A 21,851-nucleotide genomic window follows, 5' to 3' on the forward strand; every position below is an offset into this window, starting at 1 on the left:
CTGACTCTCCTCTGTTAGTTGATACAGTGAAAAGGGAAATGTGGGAGGCAGGAGGAATAAAACATGACACATTGGCATGAACCACAGCTGGACATGTGACCTCAGAGCTGCATGTAAAATCCCTAAAGTTGGATTTTTAAAATGCTACAAAAAACACCCTTATGGATAGGTAGGTTTGAGAAGACATTATTTTATCAATCTGGGAAGCCACACAAAAAAGATTTAAAGCATTTATTTAAAATATTTAAAGCATTTTGAGGTTTAAAAAATAAACCTCAAAATGATAAGACTTTAACCATTATAAAAGTCATAGGTCAATTATGGTTTCAAAGTTTCTTTTAAATCCTGGAATGAATTTTCTATTCACTTAGATTAACTGTTACCTGTGTAAGAAAAACAAGCTATATTTCCAACTAATTTCAATTTACTTTACCATCTTATAACTTTTTGTAAGTAGGATTTTGTTTTTCACCATGCCATGGAGTGCCATTTCTGTTCCTATCTCAGAATACTTCATAAACAGCTGCTTTTGTACTGTTAACATAGAACTACACTACCTTAACCGTATTTCAAAGGAAAGCTATTTGGAACACTCAGGAAACACTACATTCTTTTTTTGGGCAGACTGTCTGCAAGAATATCTGTTAGCTTATCTGGACATGTACTCAACCTTCATGAAACTCTTTGGACTTGTAACATCTAATATATATATATATATATCACATTTTTATTCTGTTCTTATGGAATCTAATACATGCCACATATTTTTATTTCATTCTTATTTAATTCATCAGCATACTATAATACAGGTGACTAGAAAAATAGCATTCATCTAAAAATATCTTGATTCAAAAGTGATTATGTAGATATTAATTATAGTGCATGTAGATCAGTGATGGCAAAACTTTTAGAGACAAGTGCCTAAGCTGCAAACTAAAATCCACTTATTTATTGCAGTACTGCAAGTAACCTGAACACTGAGGTTTTAGTTTAGAATAAACAGCTGCTATTGATGTCTGACTGCTGACTTGACAGTTTGCGAGCTGATAGAGAGGGCTTTGTGTCTTGCTGTGGCACGTGTGCTATAGATTTGTCACCACTGGCAAATGTGAGAAACAAATCATCCTTAGCCTCTTATGTTCATCTCAGCAGAGCTAATGTAGAAGAATGTCCTTTTACAGGGCCACCTGTAGTCCCCGTGTCTTCTCTTCTGTAGTGTGAGCTGCTCTTACAATCTCTTATTGTCTTACTGAAATACTAAATATGCTGACCATGCCAGGACAGCATGGTAAAGAGCTACACCTTTGAATTAGAGCTGTCTTCAGATGCTAGCTCAGCCGCTTATTGGCTGCTTTATGTGACTTTGAGGGAGTTTCTGCTCCTTGGATTTTCATCTCTGAAAAGTAATCCGACAGGAACGATGGCTTTTCCAGTCCTTTCTGCTGCTTCACATGGCCCTGAATACTGCTTGACACATCATGACCCTTGATAAATGTTTCTGAATGAGTGAAAGCATACATAGTCCTGGCTGTAGGGTGCGGTTGTGAGGGTAAGAAGAAATAAGTGCTTCTTTTCAGCATAAGCACTGACAGAATACATTTAAGACATAAAAATTTAAATATTAAATTCTTCACTTTCGTGTTCCCAGAATTGTTGCTTTTCCTCCGGAATCCTAGTAGTCCTGAGTAGTCCAGAGAAGGTTCCATTGAAAGGTCTGAGGTACTTCCTGTGCCTGTCCACCAGGTCTGTCCTTGTGTGTCCTCTTCCTGTGTCATGGAGAGGCATCAGGGCAGCCACACATCCTGAAGTTCAGGTGTTCTTCTTCCTGCAGGAACAGCAGCTTTGTTACTCCTTCTGCTAATGACACCTCTGGTCCCTCATCTCTTCCTTTTCTTCATTATAAGAGCTTTGTGGACTTATCATCTTTGCTACTGCAGTAGACACCTCACATTTATGTGAGGCTACTCAGCTTCTCGGAATGTATTCTCCACACAGTGTAATCAACCTGTTTACCATGTTCAACTGTGTCCCTTATATTTTTTTCCTCATAGGACTATGCTCAGTATCACAAGTAAAATGTACATTTTCACCATTCTTGGTCCTTCATGTCTCTGTACCTGCTGTAAGTATTCTCCACAGGATGCTATCTGTATCTCCTCTCCACTCACCCTCATGCATTTCCCCTGGTGAATAGCCAACCTTCTACAACTTGGTTTTGTGAGTTCACAAGAATGTGAACCCTAGAATATAGGCACTGGAGTCAGCATGACCAAAGTATCTACAGATAGTAGTGAATAATGCCTGTTTGTTAAGTGAATAATACCTGTTTGTTTACCCAAAAAAACGGCCTTTTTGTAAAAGGAATTGAGAACAAAATGCATGCTGCTAGTTCTAGAGGCATCATGACTATATGGGCTGCAAGGACATTTAAATCTCTGAGAAAGAACTTTAAACGTTAATGTGCACCTTTCTGCTTATGTTTGTTAAGGCAAAGAAGGATGAGAACAAGGCTGTTCTTTTGTTTTACTATGAAAAATAGGAAATTTATGTCTTTAGAATTATTTAGACTTTTTTCAATGAGTTCCACTCTGATCATCTTATTTAATGCTGTATTCTGACTTCAATAATGTAAAGTTTTGTTACATGGATTTTTTTCTGTATCACTTATTATCTTGTAATAGAATACTTAATTTATTAACTTATTATTTTTTATCTACTGCACTAAAATGGAAGTTCCATGAACACTATATGCTGTTTCAGATGATTAACATACAGTAGTGCTATCAAAATCTTTAATTCTATACAGTTATTATACATGTAATAGCTAAATAAGAAAAAAAACAGTGAACAACTTTATTTTTTGTTAACTATAAATATTTTAAAAAATCTTTCCAACTTGACTCTCTTCTAGTATGCCTCATTCCAAAAGTTGAAGAAAAAGTATACCTGCCATTTGTTTTTCTCCAAACAAATCCTCTAGCAAACCGGGCCCATAGGGAGTCCAATGTCTCCGTTAAGGCTGAGGGAAGACTGAGCATCCAGGAGAAGAGCCAGTCATCTCAGGGGTCCACTGAGGGCAGCGCGGCACCGTTGGTACAACTGTCCCCAGGCGCCTGGCTGCCGCACAGCAGCTCTGCGACTACTGAGATTCCTTGCTACTGTAGTTTTCCTGACCTCTTAGAGCAGGCACTGTTGTATGAATTGGGAGCAAATTTATAAAAAAATTTAAAACTTCTCACAACACTTGCTAGAGCAAAAAGAAAGGCTGGCTTTCTAGCTACACTGCCTACTCTAAAAAGCCTGTGACAGTGATGGTGAACCTTGTAGAAGTTTCAGTGGTAACAGCCAGCCTGCTGTGGCACATATGCCATATGTTCCCCACCACTGGGCACTGGCATCAATTTATACTTTAAATAGGCAAGAGAAACATGATTCTTTGGTGGGCATGGTGGCATATGCCTGTCATCCCAGAAATTGGGAGGCTGAGGCAGAAGGACTGCAGTGAGTTTGAGGCCAGCCTGGGCTACAAAGTGAGTTCAGCATAGTAAAACTTTGTCTCAAAAAGATAAAAAAAGAAAAAAAAAAAAAGATTCTTCTAAGAGCAATTGATCCGCTTGATGAAATGAGTTTTGTCACACAGCAAGTGAAGGCATTTACTCCAAGCCTGAAAACATATTTGAGACATTTGTACAGAATGTGGTAACAGTAACGAGCCTCGATGCAGGTGAGATCACAGGTGTTGCTGTGTCCTTTGTTTTGTGATGCCCACAGATAGTGCTTTTAGTTTTACTTATTTGATGAGAATTTTTCCTGTGAGGGTGTCATATTAATATGAATGCATTTTCACATATAAAAAGCAAAATACCTAAGATTTTGAAAAGAGTTTTATTGGGAGAAATTTTATCATGGAATTGGTTAAAATGAGTATCCTTGGAAAGCCTGAGAAAGCTGCTGACAACCCCTTATCAACAAACCTACAGGGACCAGAGATGTGCTGACAGAGCGCATACAGACTGGCTGAGTTCATGTCTGCTGTGACCTGATGCTTCTTTTCTTTGATATTTAAATGAATTGTTTATATTTTTCTATTTCTAAAATTTTGGATTAAGAGCTTTCATTATTATCATGAAATTTTGCTAAATGAAATCCAGTAGCCAAAATCATTATAATGATTTATTCTAATTCTTCAAAAAGTGAGCAGACATTTCCCTAATTAAAACATTGTCACTGTCAGTGAAATGTAGATAAATTTTTGACAGAGACGTCATTTAAAATACACAAAACAAGGAGTCATATTCATATCTTAAAAATGATTTTATCTGTAAACTTTTAATCTTAATCAAAATATTGACTCCATTTAGGAGTAAGAATCGGTTGTAGTCTGAAGTGGTATTAGTATTATATTGCTGTGTAATGTCACCAAAATACAAGTTTAAAACAATACCTGGTATCACACAGTTTTGTGTATCTGGAGTTCGATATGGCGCAGTGGGCTTCACTGGTTAGGGACTTACAGAACTGAAATCTAGGTATAGGTCTTACCTGCAATCACTCAGGGTGTTCACAGATGAGCTTCAGCCTTGCTTCAGACTTCCCTCCATCTGCAGAGCCAGCTGTAAAAAATGCTCCTCACGTGAAGTCCACCTCCTGCTTCAGGCCTCGACCTGGAGGAAAGTTCCGGGCCATTGAAGGGCTCACCTTACATGACAGAACTTGACTGAATAGCATCTCTTTTGATTTGCTCAGAAGTCAACCCTTTAGCACCCTAGTCAGGGAGTGAGCTGCCATTATATTTAATTTCCAGTCACATTTAAGGAAGGAGAATTGAACAAGTGTGCATACTAGAAAGGAATCTTCAGAGTGAAGGGGTACATCATAGAATTGTCTATCATAGCAGTCAAATGATGAGTTTCTTAAACTCTATAAAGAAGGCAGTGTCTATTTAGTTAGTGTATTTCCCATAGCCAGTGCAGTACCACAGAACCACAGACTGAGTGAATTATAAAAGAAAGATTTTGGCTCACATTCTGATCTAGATTTGGGACTGCATCTGGTGATAGAAAAGTGTCTAGATGTCTAGATAGCACAGGGCATCTCATGTAGTTGATGTGTGTGTGTGGTCTCTCTGCCTCTTCTTTTTGTGGTCGTAGTGATGTGGGTACCATTCTGAGGTTCTTAGCCCATGCAGCTCACTTCCCAAAGGCCCCACCTCTGTGGCGGGGAAGTTTGTATCTATGTTCTGAATACTTGACTGCTTGGCAGTAAGGATTAACCTCTAACATGAATATGAATTTTAGAATAGACAAACTATATTCAAACCACGGATCAGTGCATGTCTACATAAATATATTCTGGTAACTCATTGACATGATTGCAAAGTAGAATTAATTTATCTCACGTTCTGTGGAATTCTTTTCATGGCTCTGTGTTTTCTTCAAGGGCCTCTTTATTTGGGATAGTAGTGTCAGGTCTATATGAATTTATTGCTTGATGTTTGACCTTACAGTTATCATGAAGTTATTAAATGAACCTGATTATATTGAAATTAGATTGTAAGATTTCCTGCTAGGAGATGATAAGGACTTGACGGAGTTTAGTAGCTGACAGGATATATGGAAGTGAAAGATAAATGTGACCATTTGGTTGTGATCCTGGGAAACTGAGTCAGCACCTGTGAAATCAAGTATGACTGCAGTGATATCCAAGGTTAAGATGGAAAGTTTGTGTTCAGAAATAAGTTATATTATTCCCATTCAGGTCTCAAAAGACATACCGGACAACCATCTTGTTTTGGATGTTATCAGAAAGGAATGATGTGAAAGTCATGTGATTTTAATGTGAAAGGAGAGTACACAGGGAAACAGAAATGGCATAAGAGCTAGGAGAGGCCAGTTTCATCAGGAAAGAGGAAGTGGGCAAAAAATGTCTTTAATGACTGATTAGAGGAAAAGTAGCAAGAACATCTTGGAAGAAAAGGAACTATGTAAGGGTGATAGTGATTAAGTGTCAAAAATATGGTGATAAAATTGATCTCTTAATACTGTTTTTAAATTATTGCAGTAGTTATTTAAAAAGAGCATCTGTGTGCTTGGGCCTGATTAACGGCATTCTTGAGACCATCACAGGGCAAATGATTCAACAGAAGAGAGGCTCACTGCTTATCGCAGCATTTTTCTGTACAACAGTAAAACACACTTTAAAAGGTACAAAGCTCCACGTTTTCAGTAGTAGCTGTGGCTACATAAAGAAAGCATGCTAGATTGTGATCTCTTCACTTCATGCTTACTGAGCATTTACCCTGGTGCCAGATTCCAGGCGCTCTGTATTGCAAAGCTGTGTGACCTACTGTGTTTTCACTGCCCTTGCTGAACGGCAGAAAGATTGAGCCCAGAGCAGGGGCTGAGTTACCAGTTTAATAAATTTAAGCACAGAAAATTTAACCCAGTCTGGCTCCAGATTTGGAAATCTTAATTTATTTGCAAAGTAGTTCTTCAAAAATTTGATGGATCATTAATGTAATAATTTAGTATTAGTTGGAGAAATTACATACTTATAATGTAATATTAAACAAAAATGTGATTTTATAGTTTATCCTTTTCTCATTTTTTTCTTTTTCCTTCCTTTCTCCTTTCCTTTTGCACAATTTCTTCCTATTTCAAAATATCTACTATAAATTTTGGTTATTTACTCTTTCAGTTTCTCACATCAGAGAGACAATGCAATATATATACAATGCACATCCAATTTATTTCACTTGAGTGTGTTCTCAAGGTCATCCACTTAGCTGTAAATGTCTCAAGTTCATCCTTTATGGCTGAGCAGTATTGCATTGTATAAAAACCACATCTTTATCTATTCATTGGTTGATTGTACTAACAAACATAATAATGTAAATATGTAATTTTGCTACTATACTAATTTATAAGCACTGGAAAGATTTTTCTTGGATGAAAAGAAATGAATTAAAATGAGGAATTTATATTATTTTTGTCTTTTATCTTTGTAAACTGTATACGAAGGAAACACTGCCAGTAGCCGCATGCCAAGTGGTCAGTGGCCAGCTGTGCAGCCCAGGTTCTGAGCTGAGTGCTGACCTGAGAGGAGGGTGGGTGGCTAACTGGGCTCTGAAAGAATCATGTTTGGAGCTGATGCATTTTACCTGCACCCAGACGAGTGAAAGGATCAATTACAGTCATGTCCCGGTCATGGAAACAAGTGGAGAAGTGAGTTAGACTCAGTGCCACTGGGCAGCCATAGTGGCCTGGGCACGAGGACTGAGTATCTGCAGAGAGCGCAGCAGTAGGGGTTGGTGAGGCAGGCAGCTTGTGCACTGGAGACCAGAGGTTCCTGGTGGCAGCGAGCACAGGAGGCGGGCTGCATGCTAATGTCCCTGGACTCCTAGGCAGATAGCTTTGAAAATCAGCCCAGGATAAGGACAATTAAGAAGAGTCAAGGGGTGTAGAGAGAAAATGTGGGGTTTGCTTGGGAGGCACATTGGGAGCCTCGTATGACTGCAGGTGCAGGGCACAGTTTTGAGTGTGCCTGTGCTGTGGTCACAGAGAGGTGGATATTCAGCCTATGATTATAAGCACCACAGAGAGGCTGAAGGAGGAGGTGGGGTGAAGAAGTGAACAGGGAGCAGCTTGAGATGAGCAGCAGGACCCAGTTTCACAGTGGCGCAGTGCAGCCACCTCAGCTTGCAGCAGAAACTTCCGGCTCCATGACATTGTGCAGCCCTCTTCATGATTCAGTGTAGTGAATGAAGGAATTTGGCCAAATATTAATAATACATAATCGCCACCTACGATAGATCTAATAACAGCTTTACTTACAGTCATAACAATGTTAATGAGGCACCCAGACAAAACCATAGTGTGGCTGAAAATAATGGCATCACCTGTCTGGAGCAGCCATCTAACACTTAAAACTATTATTTTTCATAAGCGACTAAAAGATTCTGATTTTAATTATCTTAAAAATATATCTGTATTTTTCAGAATTCAGGACAGAAATACATTTATACTATAACAGTAGGATGTCTGTGTCTTTTATATTGTTCAGCACCTTCTTAATGTTTAATTAAACTGTCTTTGTTTTTTGTTGTCTTAAAATCAAGGAAAGAAGTGATACAGCTGATGCCGTAGGTCAAAACACTGACCTGGAGAAAGGTGTGTGCGTGTGTGTGTGTGCGCGCATGTGCACACACATTGTGGGCATGTGGTCCTCAGGACTGAACCCAAGCCTTTCCACTGAACCACAACTGCAGCTTTGTTTTGTGTTTGTTTTGACAGAGGCCACACGAAGTTGTCCAGTCTTGCCTCACACTTCTAAATCACCTGCGGGGGCTGTCACCTCTTGAACCACTTGAATTAGGGGTGTGGCACCAAACCAGGGAGAACAAGGCTTCTAGGTCTGAGGCATTGCATTCAGCCTTCTCAGTAATGCGAAGCATTTTGAGAAGTGTATAAATGCCTATCATGTTAATGAATAAATAAAGAATGACTAAATGAATCAAGAGGCAGAATTCAAGAAGATGAAAATTCTCAGTAGCAAGACCTCTTAATTATTTCTACCATAGCATATCACTTTTACATTCCAATTTTCAATACAAATAGAAATACATAAGCACGTAGTGATTATCAAGGGATAAATTCTACATTGTAAGTAATGATACAGACAGAAATGGTCCTTATGTTTAATGAACCCACAATCTAGGACTCTTTTAAAACAATAGACCACTTTCAGAAATTTGCTAATGCTCATGGAATGCACAATGCCCTTACCTTGACAATTAAATTTGTACATTTTTTTGTTTTTATTTTGTTTATTTGGTACTGGGGATAGACGCTTACACCACTGAGCTAAATCCCCAGTCCCTACCTGCACATTTTTAAAACATCAGAATATCCTCAGTTTTTATTGCACTATGGTTCTGTAAGACAAAGTCTCATTGCTGTGGTCAGTTGAGTTTAGGGAAATAAAGGCTTAGGTTCAAATCTCTACTTTAGCTATTTACATACCGCAAGTCAAATTACCCAACTGCAGGAATATTTTAAGTGTGAAACAAGAAATATTTAAAACAAAAAAAAAAAACCCCAGTAAGATAGTCACAACCTTTTAGATTTGTGGTTCTACTGCTTTGAGACTTGGAGACCCCTGGGGAACTTTGGGGAGTGGGTGGGAACTTTTAGGAGAGCCACAGCAGAACCTGCAGCATGGGAACTGATGCTCCCTTGCCCTCCCAATGGGAGACTTAAGGAAGGAACTGGTTGATAGTTCACTTCGCCTAGGGATCCTGTGAACCTAGGGTTGCCATGGACCAAGAAAGCTGGTCTGGGCAGTGGTTTCTGTCCACTCGTTGGCTGCGCTGACTTGACAAGGAAGTCCCACTTACAGGATCTTCTTCTTTATCTTTGCTTAGATTGAACAGGAGAAGCCCAGAAATGCCCTTCCTGGCAAAATGAACTTTGAAAGTTGAATTTGTAGAATCCTTGCTTGAAAATACCCAACATCGAACTATGACAGACAGGACCAAAAGGAAAATTATTTGGAAATACAAAATATAGCCACAAAAAATCACAGGAAGCCAGAAAATTCGTCTTAGACAACCAAGAAGAGACAAAGTAGCTGGACCACAGTGGCCAAAGTCTAAAAGGAGCCAAGCAAGGAAGCTGAGTTGACTTTGCAACCACCACAGCTTTACTCTCTCCTGAGGCTGGCTCACACAGGGTGGGCCAGGAGGGTACACTGCCATGCCACAGAGAGCGCCCATAGGAAGCCTAAGTCTGTTTGGGGGTGGGGGTGAAGGAAAAGCCACCCCTAAATAGGAAGGATGTTCAGATTCTGGAAAACCAAAATGACAGCACATTCCCTCACAGAAGCCTTGTGTCTTCCAGGAGAGTTCAGCTTCTACTGTGGCACAGAAACACTTTGATTTGCTCACTAAACTTCATTTCTCTAATGTTTATGACTAGTTTTTTCATACTTTTACTATAGCAATTACTACTGCCTAACTGATGTAGTCAGGGTTTGGGAGGGAAATAATGTAGGGCATGTAATTTACAGGATTGTTTTATAATAGTTACCCAAAGCGTCAGATGCAAACAAATGCAGGATTATCTGTCCATATATGGAAGCCCAAAGAATCCAGCTGGGGGCCTAGGTCCCATGGCACGTCCTACACGAGTCCAGCTGAAGACTCACAGTCCATGGCAATGTCCTCTGCAAGTCCAGCTCAAAGCCTGGAACCCGTAACAGTGTCTCATGAAAGTCTGTTTCAGGGATTTAGACTAGGAAGGCCCACCATCAGTGGTGGAAACTAGAAAGCCTGTGCCAGTGGCATGAAGGATCCGTGCCAGCAGCTGAGGGATCTGCACTGGAGCCAGGAAGTGACACTCAGGGTAAGGGCTGGAGCTTCCCCAAAGAGAACTGTAGCCAACCTCAGTGACAGTGAGGACCTAACCTCCTCCAACAGTGAGCACAGCTGAGCTCCTATCAGGAATGTAAGCACAACAGGCTTCTCCAGCAACAGTGTGCCACCTTCCCCTCCAAGTCTCCTTTTATGGTATTAGCAACAACCCTCAGGTGGGCCTCCCACACCTAGCACTATGCAGATTCAGTTCAGCTGGGTGTTACAAGCTGACCATTAGTTAATCCACCACGCTAGCTTTTATTAGCTATTTTTATATGCTTTCCTCTGGATCATGACTTTTGTAAGGGGCAGGAGTCATGTTATTGCTTTTTTAAAAAAAGTTATAGATGTAAATTTTTATTAAAATGTTATATGAAACTATAAAATATCTAAGTTGAAAAAGAGAACCATATGTAAGTCTTAGTTCCAATGATTATTCAGTTTTGATAGGCTGTAATGAATTTAACTAGGTCAACATTTAAAAAGTATCTTAACACAAAAGTCCTAAGACATCCTTAATAAAAATGAAAAAGATAAAAATATCCTTAATTATATTAATGACATTGACATTATCTATAGTAAAAAAAATTAACTTTCTAAGCAAGAGGTCCTCATGTATCAAACATGTGCTTGATACACATGTGATTTATCACTTTTGGTCAGCCTTTTGGGAACATTTAAAAATCAGCCTGTGGATTTTTACTAGCCCTTCTCAAATTTGAGATACAGGTATGTCTTAGTTACTTTTTACTCGTTGCTAAGACAAAATATCTGAAGCCCAAAGTTGGGAAAGGAAAGGTTTATTTCTTACCATTTTTGGAAGTTTCAGTCCATTCTTGGCTCCAAGGCAGGGTGGCATGGCAGGGCCGCAGCTCATGGCGGCTGCAAACAGTAAGGCAGAAACCGGCAAGAGAGCAAGACACACCTTCTTCCTGCCATTACATCACATCCTGGCTCCACCCCTTTGTGGGTGTAGCACTGACACCGTCAATCCAAGCACTAGACAATGAACCCATCACAAATGCACAAAGCAGACTCCTGAGGCCTGGGGGACACAGACATAAACCATGACAAGGTGTTAATAAATGTATCTGCAAATACAGACCTTTGCTAAATCTACCAAAAATGGGTCTACTGTGTTTTCAAAGAAAATAAGAGCAGTCAATATGTACATGATACAAGCTCTCCTCGCCTTAGTCAATTCAGTTTTTTTTCTTCTATTCAATCTTATATATCTGCAGATAGGGGCTGCCCTGTGGTAGAACTTTTTGCATAAATAAATAATAACCTATTACTAAATATAATAATCATAGACTGATGTTACTTTTTCAATGTCGGCATTCTAGAATTTCAGGCTTTCATAATTATGTATCTTACATACTTGAATACACACTGAATTCAATTTTTTTCCCTTTAAAAACCATGAGAGGAAGAAGCTTAGCTAGTAGGTAAGGGAACAAGAGCTCATACCTGAAGATCTTTGCCAAACTTTTCTATCCTGATTCTTACATTCTGGGCACTGTTCTAAGCACTGCGCCCTGATTAGGTTACTGTTACACCTGTGAATCTTACGAAAAAATGTAGTTAAGAACAGGAATATTACTAATTTTAAAAAAATGAGTTTCACCATTTTTGTAATTACTTGTGAGATAAGTTAAATGTTTCAAGTATCAAATATATTAGAATGTATGTGTTTTCAGACAATAAGCTTGTTTTAAGAGTATAAAGAATAACATCGTTAACTGGCTCATTTCATTAGTCTTTATTGAGCCCTCTTAATCCCTTGATGAGTTACACAGGCGGGCTGTTGCTTGCTATGATGGTTCCCATCTGTGGCAGCGACAGGCAGCAGAAGGAAACAACGAGTCCTCGTGAGGTAGTGTAGTCCGCAAAGGCTGAGAGCCTTGGAAGAGCCACGTCCCCTGAGGGCAGCAGTTCAGGCAGGAGGAGTGGCACCTGGGAGGCTTGGAATGTGCGGGAGGCCAGGTGTGATTTAAGCAGTGTGGACCAGGAACAAGGGTCTGCAGAGGAGGTGTTCATTAGCTCGGGAAAGAGTGGTGTTTCTAAACAACTTGCATAAACAAATCAATTGATGAAGACTGATGTTTTCCCAACAATGATGTCTTCATTCAAATGTTGTGTTTTTGATAAACTTATTTCATGAGTAAGCATAGGAGTAAAATTATTAACCCGCTCAGCAAAAAATTCCACTGAATTTTCAGTGTCATTTCTCGTAAGCAGAGTATTACTCTGTCTTCATAATTGTGGCATTGTGAATTTCTGTATTTCACAACAAATAATTTCTGGGATACCTTTAAGAATGTGAATATAAATGTTATGCATTGCAAGTATTAAATTGAAAAATTTAGGTTTTTGTTTTTGGTTATTATTTGCAAAACTTGGCTCCTCCAACATTTCAATACAGTTTAGATACTCCTTCCCATTGCCATTGTTTGTTTATGCTTATTCTGTCATAGTCTTTAAAGCCAATTACTTAAAACACAACTGTCAGTTTAGGTAATAGGTCAAGAACATAGTGAACAGTTTAGACATCCTACTGCAGTTTGACTGTGTCTCTTAAAGTTCCATCAATTGGGGTCTTGATCCTCAAGACAGTGCTTAGGAAGTGTGACAGTTAATCTTGATTGTCAGCTTGATTGGCTTGAGAGATTAGTAGGGCACACTTCCAGGTGTGTCTGGGTGGATCATGGAGGCATGACCTTGGGTTCTGTGTCTGGTCTCTGGCCCTTTTGCTCTTGTATTCTTTCACTACTCTGCTTCCTAGGTGCCATGAACTTGACCTTGCCCTGTCACACTCTTCCCCATTATATTCCTGCCTTGAGCCAAGTGGCTATGGACTGACTCCTCTGAATTTATGAGCCAAATTAAATCTCTCCTTTAAAGCATGGGTGTCAAGTGTTTTGTCCCAGCAGGGGAAAACTGGCCAATACCTAGAGGGAAGGCCTCATGCAAGTGGTAGATGTTGTGGACAGTAGCTTGTGAATGGGTTAATGTAATTATTATCCTGTAGACTGCTTTTGCTACTTTGGGCTGCATTTGGTATAAAAAAGGATGTTTGGCCCCTCTGGCTGGCTCTCTTAACTTCTCTTGCCCTTCCACTATACCTGGCTTCCTACTGTAAGGTGGCAGAGTCAGAAGGTGCTCACCAGATGCAACCTCTCAATCTGAGATTTCTTAGCTTCCAGAACTCTGAGAAATCGATTTCAGTTCATTCTAAATAACCCAGTCTCAGGTCTGTTATCACAGTATAAAACAGAAGAAGGCATACCCCATCCAGTCTTTCAAATTGTAACTTATAATGAGCTGGTGCCTGTCTGTAATGTCCAGTACTGTAAGGGTGAGGTTGATGGTTCATAAATGTGAGGCCATTGTGGGCAACTTAGAGATAAAACTTAACTTTTATCTCAAGATAAAATAATACAGGGCTGGGGATGTAGCTCAGAAGTGAATCACATAAGGGCTCGATCCCCAGCACTATAAAGAACAATTCAACATGTAGCTATAATTGTTTTAGACATATTCATATGACTGCAGCCAAAGTGATCCAGATTGCTTATGATTCCATTACTTTCCCTCATACAGAAAAATGTAGCATCTGAAATTTGATAGTTTTTAACCCTAAACAAAGTTTTAGGTTCATATTCAAGTGCATTAATAAGCTATTGTGTAGTTTTGTTTTGAAATCTAATCCATGTATGGATATAATTTATACATTCTCTTGGAGATGAACATTAATTTGGTTTCAAACCAAATTGACTCTTACTTTTTGTCTTGTTGATTATTATAAATTTTTCCTGCTTCATTTTAGCCCTCTCCCCCAAATTTAATATCCTTTTTAAAATGTGTTATTTCTATGGTAATGAACTTTACTGCCAAAAAAATTCACTTAATTTGTCTAACATTATTAAAATAGGGAAGAATTTGCAGTCAGAATAACTTCTCAATTAATAATTATTTTGTTAACAATTGCAAAAATATTAGCCAGGTATCTCTAGATCTGGCAAGATTCACATATCAGTATTTTTCCATAGGTATTTCATGATAATGTTGTCTGTGATATTTAGCTGTCAGTATTTTTTTCTCAAGATTGCCAATTGATATACCTAATAATCAACTTTTCAAAAATATCAGTAAAATAAAAGTTTTAGATTCCTTACAAAGGAAGATGTTATATTTAATTTATAAATGCCATATAACTGTATTTATAAACACTTAGCATGCTTAACTAAAAAAAAACCAAACATGTCTTTTGGTATGCAATTCAATGGCTGAGGTTTTTGGAAATAGTAGATTTTCATTTTTAATCTACAACAGCCATTGCTCATCACTTAGAGTAATTATGCAAACTGGTATACAATGCACAAATTATTCTTAATCCTGAGGTTTTTGGAAATAGTAGATTTTCATTTTTAATCTACAACAGCCATTGCTCATCACTTAGAGTAATTATGCAAACTGGTATACAATGCACAAATTATTCTTAATCCTGAGTGATTAGAAAAATTAGAATTATGTTGAGGCTGAATTTACAAGGTATTAGCAATATATCTATTTAAACAAAAACCTTTGCCCTCGTTCTTCACAAATGCAGTTTTTTGAATCACTATAAATCTCCCTGTTTCCTTGGTTAAAATTATATTGTTCCTTTGACTCTGAATCACAAAAAGAGGTAGTGACATTATCTCTTAGGGAAAAATCAATGTATATTTCAATTTATTCTTTTGACAGTGCAGCATTTGGAACTATACTAAAAAACTTTAGATTTAAGATTATCTCTTGGGAGGATCATCCTAAAAAAAGAAAAAAAAATTTGGATTTTTTTAATAGGGTGAGGTAGGATTGCCTTGTGTATGGAAAGGCTAATTTTGGAAAATGTATTCTTAGAAGCAACAGATTTCAGCTTTTGTCGCATTGAAATGTCACAATTTCTTGTGCCAAAAGTCAAGTACGTACCACTCAAATTATTCTTCATTTCCAGATAGGTAGTTCATTAATGTCCATTACCTGTTTGCCAGTTACCAGGCTTTGTGTTGATAGTTTTATCAATTTAAAATTGTACTTTTACACAGAAAATAGTTACTATCTCATGATTTAGAGAATTATAAAAGGAATTTAAATAGGGTATTTAATTGTATATTACATAACATAAGAAATTCATCATTTTATGTGGACAAATGAGCATATTAGAATTTTTCAACAAAGGAAATAATCATGTAAACAAGCCATTAGGTTGAGCAAAAATTTATCAGAGCAAATTCTTAATACTTTCTGTTTACAAAACGTGAGATTACCGTGTATATCACTACATAGGTATACAGTGGTAGTCAGTTTCCCTTTCCTGGGATGAAGTGCTGGAAACCCACAACAGGAAAGCAAAGTGGTTTAAGGTGGCCCAGGACTTGAGTATTTCAGTCCATAGGATTTCAGTCCATGGTCTGTGGCTCAGGGAAGAAATGGATGGCTGAAGGCCAGGGTAAAGAAAAGCTGCTAATCTCTTAGCGGGCAGGAAGCCAAGAGAGACCTAAGGAGCTGAGACTAAAGATTACACCCTTGTAGGTCAGCTCTCAGTGACCACCTCCCCGTGGGCCCCATCGCCCAGCAGCACATTCAGCTATACTCATGAATGGATGACTCCACCAAGGAGTATAGCACCCTTACAGCCCAGTCACCTGCCAGGGGCCTTACCTGTGAACTAATGAGACTTTGGGACACATTTCAGATCCAGACCATACAGAAGAAGAAAGTAATTAGGGTGTCTTCAGTGTCAATGCAATACGCTCTGAGGTTAATGCTGTAGGTGACAGAGGTGATACCCAAAGTTCCTCTTGGGAAGTAGCATCATCATGCTTCCTGTGCTCACCACTTATTGGTTCCAGTTTCAACACTGGCCCACTAGAAAGTTTGAAAAAGCATCTGATCTGAAGCATGTGGCCTTCCAAAGCTCAGTTCCTATATCAGTTGTCTCCGCATTTGTTTTCTGGTATACCTGCATCCTGCATGTGCACCCTGTGTTTTAAAATTCTGTTCAAATCTAGTACAAAAGTGTCATCCATCTCATAAACAGAAGAATGGAAAGTGATAGTCCTGAATCAAAACATGAAGATTTGGGGTCCAGATGTGACTTTGCTCATGATTGATTCTAGAAAAGGGTCTGTAAGTTTCAATTAAAGTTTGCATTTTCTTAGTGTATTAAAGGAGGGAGCTACCAACTCACTTAGGTACTATGGTTCTTTTAGACACCAGTAACTAAAAGTGGGCTGGTTGTACAGCTTGGTAGTAGAGTATTTGCATAGTACATATGAGGCCCTAGATTTGACTCCTAGCAAAGAAAAAAAAATGGTAGGGGGATAAAAAGTATATCTTCCTTATACTTTCCTGTATTGGCCACATGGTCAAGTAAAGAAAGAGGATGCTCATGCCTATAAATCCAGTGAGTCAGTAGGTGTAGGCAGGGGGATCAGAAGTTCTAGGCTATCTGGGGACTTTATTGAGACCCTGTCTCAAGATAAAATTTTAAAAAGTACGAGGGATATAGCTCAGTGATAGAGCACTTAGCTAGCATTTGTGAGGCTCTGGGTTCAATCTCCAGTACCGAAAAACAACCACCATAGCAAAAACAGGAAATTCTACCAAAAACTATTTGGTACCTATGATTAATGATTAATAGCATGTTGAATAATGGAATTATGTTGCAAGCCAGTCTTTCCTGAGGAGTACAGAGAAGGTGCTTGTTATTTAACTTTTTGACCTAGCATTAATGTTTTATTAGATATAGTTTTACTAGAACCTCACTGTGTCTTTGCTTGATGAATTTTATCTCATAAACTTTTCTTTGCTGACATTCTTACCCTTACTCTACAATTATTTCTGTCCTACCAGAAGGTGAGCACTGTAGAGTTAAGGACCTTAACATTTTTCCTTGTGGAATTCTGTACAAAACCGAGTAGACCTTTTTTTCAGAGGATGGTGACTCAACTCATACTGTTGAAAAGACCTAGAGTGAAGTCTCCATTCCTCGCAGGGAGTGAGGGGAAGCCGAGGTTTTGTTGAGCTTCAGCTGTGGTGCCCTTGACACCTGGTGTCACCACTCAGGAACGTGAGCTGCTCTGCTCCTTCCTGGCCTCTTGAGCTGGGTCACACTAACTACGCTGCCTTGCTTTGGACGCCCACATTGTAAACACTGGTGGAAACAGTCTTTTGTCCTATCTGCCACAGGAAATCTAAGCATGTGATGTCTGAGATGTTCAAGTAGGAGAAAAAGGGAAGCATTTGAGAAGTTAATTTGAAAAAAAAAGTTTTCAAATATAATTGTGATGATTTTCGTTGTATGTTGAGGAGGGAAGAAAAGTTTGATCATCTTTTCAATCCCTTTTAAAAGCACATCCAGGCACCTGCTGCTTGTCCTCTGTACTAAGGATTAGGTCTCTGCTGTTAGACAGTAAAACCCTGAGAGGACTGCCCCTCACTTTTCAGTGCCATGGAGAAACAGAAGGAACTTAGGCCATTCCTCCTCTCTTCTTCAGGATGGGCAGATCTGAAGAGTGCCCATGTGGGAAATGAAGGAGGTACGCAACTTCTGTGGAGAGAATACTAACTGGGTTCCGCCCACCACGACCATTTAATGATCTGCCCAAGTTCCCTGAGTAAGCGCTTCTGATCCCAAATTACTCTGTTCTATAGATGCCTGAATTACAAGACGTAGTTCTTTGGTTCTTTTTGAATTCTATAGAACATTGGCAGGTGTCTTCATTTCCAAGGCCCTTTTTCTGGAAACAGTACAGAGCATAGGCACAGTAACTTGTTATTTCACAGCAGGGTTTGTGTGGTGAGCATGAACTGCAGCTTGTCCCCGGCATCGGGCACTTGGATGAACAGTCTAAGCAGGGCTGAGAGGGAAATTTATTGTACTAAATACATAAATCAGAAAAAGTTACAGGTCAATAAAAGCATCTTTTCTTACCTAAGAAACAGACAAATAGAATAAACTCAAAGTGAGCAGGAGTCACTGAATTCACAACAGAAAAATAATTAGAGAAAAATCAGTTTTGTCTAATTTTTAATTTTGAGTTTTTCAATTTTCAGTTGAAGCAGCTGGTTCTTTGAAAAGTTCTGCAACACTGACAAGTCCTAAGAATGTTGACAAAAACAAACCAAAGTAATTAAAAACTCCTAAAGCATGAATTGGCAGTATTAGTAATGAACCAGAGAATAGAAGTACAGACCTTGCCATTGCTGAAAGGGTACGAGAATGCTAGGAACAGCTCTATACAAGTCTACTTGACAGCAAGGAAAGAGAATAACAATTTCTCACAAAAACCCGTAAGCTTCCACACTATATGAAATAAATAAATTGAAGGACTGGAATAATTATGGAAATTGAATATGTAATTTGAAAGTTTAAATCCTCAAATTCATTGGAGAATACTACCAAATATTTGAAAATTGAATTTATACCAATTCTATGTAATCATTTCTGGAAGATAGAAGAGGAAGGAGAACTTCCCAGTTAATCTTGTGAAATTATCAATACCTTCATATCTAAATCAAACACAGATAATCCAAACCAAAAATGGAAAAACACAAAGTTATAGACCAGTCTCCCTCATCAGTATTGACATAGAAATCCTTTAAAAAATGGCAAGCAGAATTTAATGATAGGTAAAAAGAATTGTAGTCTCTGGGAAAGTTTTATTTTTTCCTTAATGATAAATATAGAACTACTATGTAAGACAGCAACTGTAGTTGCTTAGACACTTAACCCAGAAAAATAAAGACTTAAGGATCACATAAACACTCAAACATTGTTATGTATAAGAGGCTTTTTTGGGCTAGTAGCCCCAAATTGGCAATAAATAGCCCATATCCTTCATTAGGTCAATGGCTAAACAAACTGTGTGGTACCCCCATATCATGACCTCCTCAGAGGACAATAACCCAAACTGTGTGGTACCCCCAATATCATGGCCTCCTCAGAGGACAATAACCCAAACTGTGTGGTACCCCCACATCATGGCCTCCTCAGAGGGCAATAACCCAAACTGTGTGGTACCCCCATATCATGGCCTCCTCAGAGGACAATAACCCAAACTATTGATCACACAACAAACGGCATCTCCAGAGAGCTAAACTGAATGAAAAAGGCAGTCCCTTCAAGCTGCACCTTGAATGTCTTGACAGATTGGAAAAGAGGAAACTAGATTGACAGTCACCAAGATTAAGAGAGGAGCAGAAGCTGGAGGGAAGCATGTGGCTGGCAGAGGGCGGGAAGGAGGACCTGGGTAATGAGCTTGTCCTGTCTGTTTCCAGGATTTAGGTCAGCATCTTGCTAACAGTACTGTACTATAATTGTGCAGGACCATTGGGAGGGCATCAGTAAAGGCTATGTGAGGGTTTTTAGTCTCATTTCCTACAGCATTATTTGAATCTACAATTGTCTCAAAATTTTGAGAATTAAGTAAACAGTAATAAGTTAAAAAATGTGGTTACTAATAAAATGGTATAATAGCTCAGGAGTAATGCACATATGATTCAAAATAAGTTTTCATTCCTTTAGTGTTTGCTGTATTTATAGAACTTTTAGAATCTTTTGATTTTAGAAAATCTAAGAAAATAGAATGATGACTTACTTGTTAGGTAAATGGTATAGTATACATTTCAAAAAAGGCGGATATATGAATTAAGACAATCTTTAAATTTTCAATTAGCATTAATAATTACATAAATTAATTTTGTTTAGTATATTTCAACATATGCATATAGCATGCACTAATCAAATCCAGCCTCCCTTTATTTGCCCTCCTTCCTTTCTCAGTGTCTAATAATTATTTTTGGCATTAGGGTTGGCTTTGACTACTATAAACTGTGAGCCAAAATAAATCCTTCCTCTTTAGAGTTGTGGGTGTTGGATATTATCTTAGTGATGGGAAATTAACTGAGACATTTGGTATGCTAATTTCACTTCCTTGGAAAATATACCTAGAAGTTGGATAGCTGCCTTACAGGGTAGACGTAATTTTAGTTTTTGGAGGCAACTGCGTGCTGCTCTCCATAGTAAGTGTACCAATTTATATTCCCACCAGCAGTACATGAGAGTTCTCCTCTCTTTGAATTCCTGTCAACATTTTGATTTTTTGTTTTTTGATAGTTGCTTTTGTAATTGAGGTGAGAAGATGTCTCAAAAAAGTTTTTTATTTTCATTTTCCTTATGACTTATTTTATTAGGCATTGTTTCATATATTTATTGCCATCTGTTTTTCTTCTTTTGAGACATATATGCATACCATTTGCCCATTTTAATTGATTTTTTTGTCATTAAGATTATTGAATTCCTCTTATATATTCTGGATAATGATCCTTTGTAAAGTGAATCATTACTATTTATTTTGAGTTTAGAAATATTTAGCTTCCCTTGCTTTCATACTAATGAATTGTCATTAGAATATGAGAAGCTATTTTCCTCTATTTTAATTGCAATTTAACATTTGAAAAGGAATTCTGAATCTGTGGGTTACAGTATTTTCTATGAGTGGCAATCTTGAATATAATGGACATAAAATTTGAGCTTTGATTTTCTATTATTCCACATATAACGTTTGTTTTATATAGAAGTTTGCTTCCTATAGTCTTAGTAGGGCTAATGCTACTTTCCTCCAGTAGTAAGGGTGGAGACTCCTCCATATTTGGCTAGGTTTTTAACAGAGCATCCTAAGTAGGCACCAGAGGAAGTGACTTGCCTTTAGTTTGGTCCTGCTGGCAGATTTGGGAATAGCATTTTAGATTGATCCCAGGCTATTTGATAATAGGAGGACTCTGCCTTGCTGCATCTTCCTGGCTTCTCCTGGCCCTCATGTCACTGTCCCTTCTGCTCCATCCCATGTCACTGCTTCAGACGTTTGCAGCTCTGGATCATTATGACTGGGGGTAAAGACTGATGCTATCTTTGTCTTTGAGAGGATTCAGGGTAGTAGAGAATCTCAGGAGTCAGAGAAGGCTCCAAGGTATAGTGACAGGATTCAATTGCAGAGTGGAGACTTTGTTCCAGAAGGCTCTGTGGGGTGGCTCACAGGGCACATTGTGTGGGCGGCTGCCCTGGCGTCTTCTAGGGCTCTCCTGTGCTGTCCAACTGTGAAGTGGGCACGTTTTCAGTGAACCGAGGAGATTTGAAAGTGAAGATTCCACACAGCTTCTTGTCCAGTACAGTAGTACCATCAGAGTGATTTTTGGATGCAGCATAAGGAGAAATTCTAAACACAAAAATTTCTTTTGAGTTTTGTTTTATTCATTGACCCAAAGGCACTTGTCTTAATATGTTAGCTGCTTAAAATCTGTATGATAAAATGTTTCTAAAGGATTTGGTAATACCAAGGATTGCTTGGCTTACTAGTATGGATAAAAAATTGCTTCTTACATGATTGAAATA

General features: G+C 38.5%; 1 protein-coding gene and 1 long non-coding RNA gene across 5 annotated transcripts in view; one reads left to right on the forward strand and one right to left on the reverse strand.

Annotated features, from left to right (window-relative positions):
- The window catches only part of Pclo (piccolo presynaptic cytomatrix protein), a 353,455-nt gene that overhangs the window by 34,159 nt on the left and 297,445 nt on the right, over positions 1-21,851 (forward strand). The window lies entirely within an intron of this gene.
- On the reverse strand, positions 223-11,374 carry LOC134473355 (uncharacterized). The gene is made up of 3 exons (XR_010043598.1): positions 11,223-11,374; positions 4,543-4,664; positions 223-1,825 (listed from the first exon to the last, which is right to left on the reverse strand). It is a non-coding gene; the product is annotated as an uncharacterized LOC134473355 (long non-coding RNA).

Source organism: Cavia porcellus, unplaced genomic scaffold (assembly GCF_034190915.1).
Source record: "Cavia porcellus strain 051 isolate PalLab524CR breed Dunkin Hartley unplaced genomic scaffold, mCavPor4.1 scaffold_2, whole genome shotgun sequence".
NCBI lineage: Eukaryota > Metazoa > Chordata > Mammalia > Rodentia > Caviidae > Cavia > Cavia porcellus.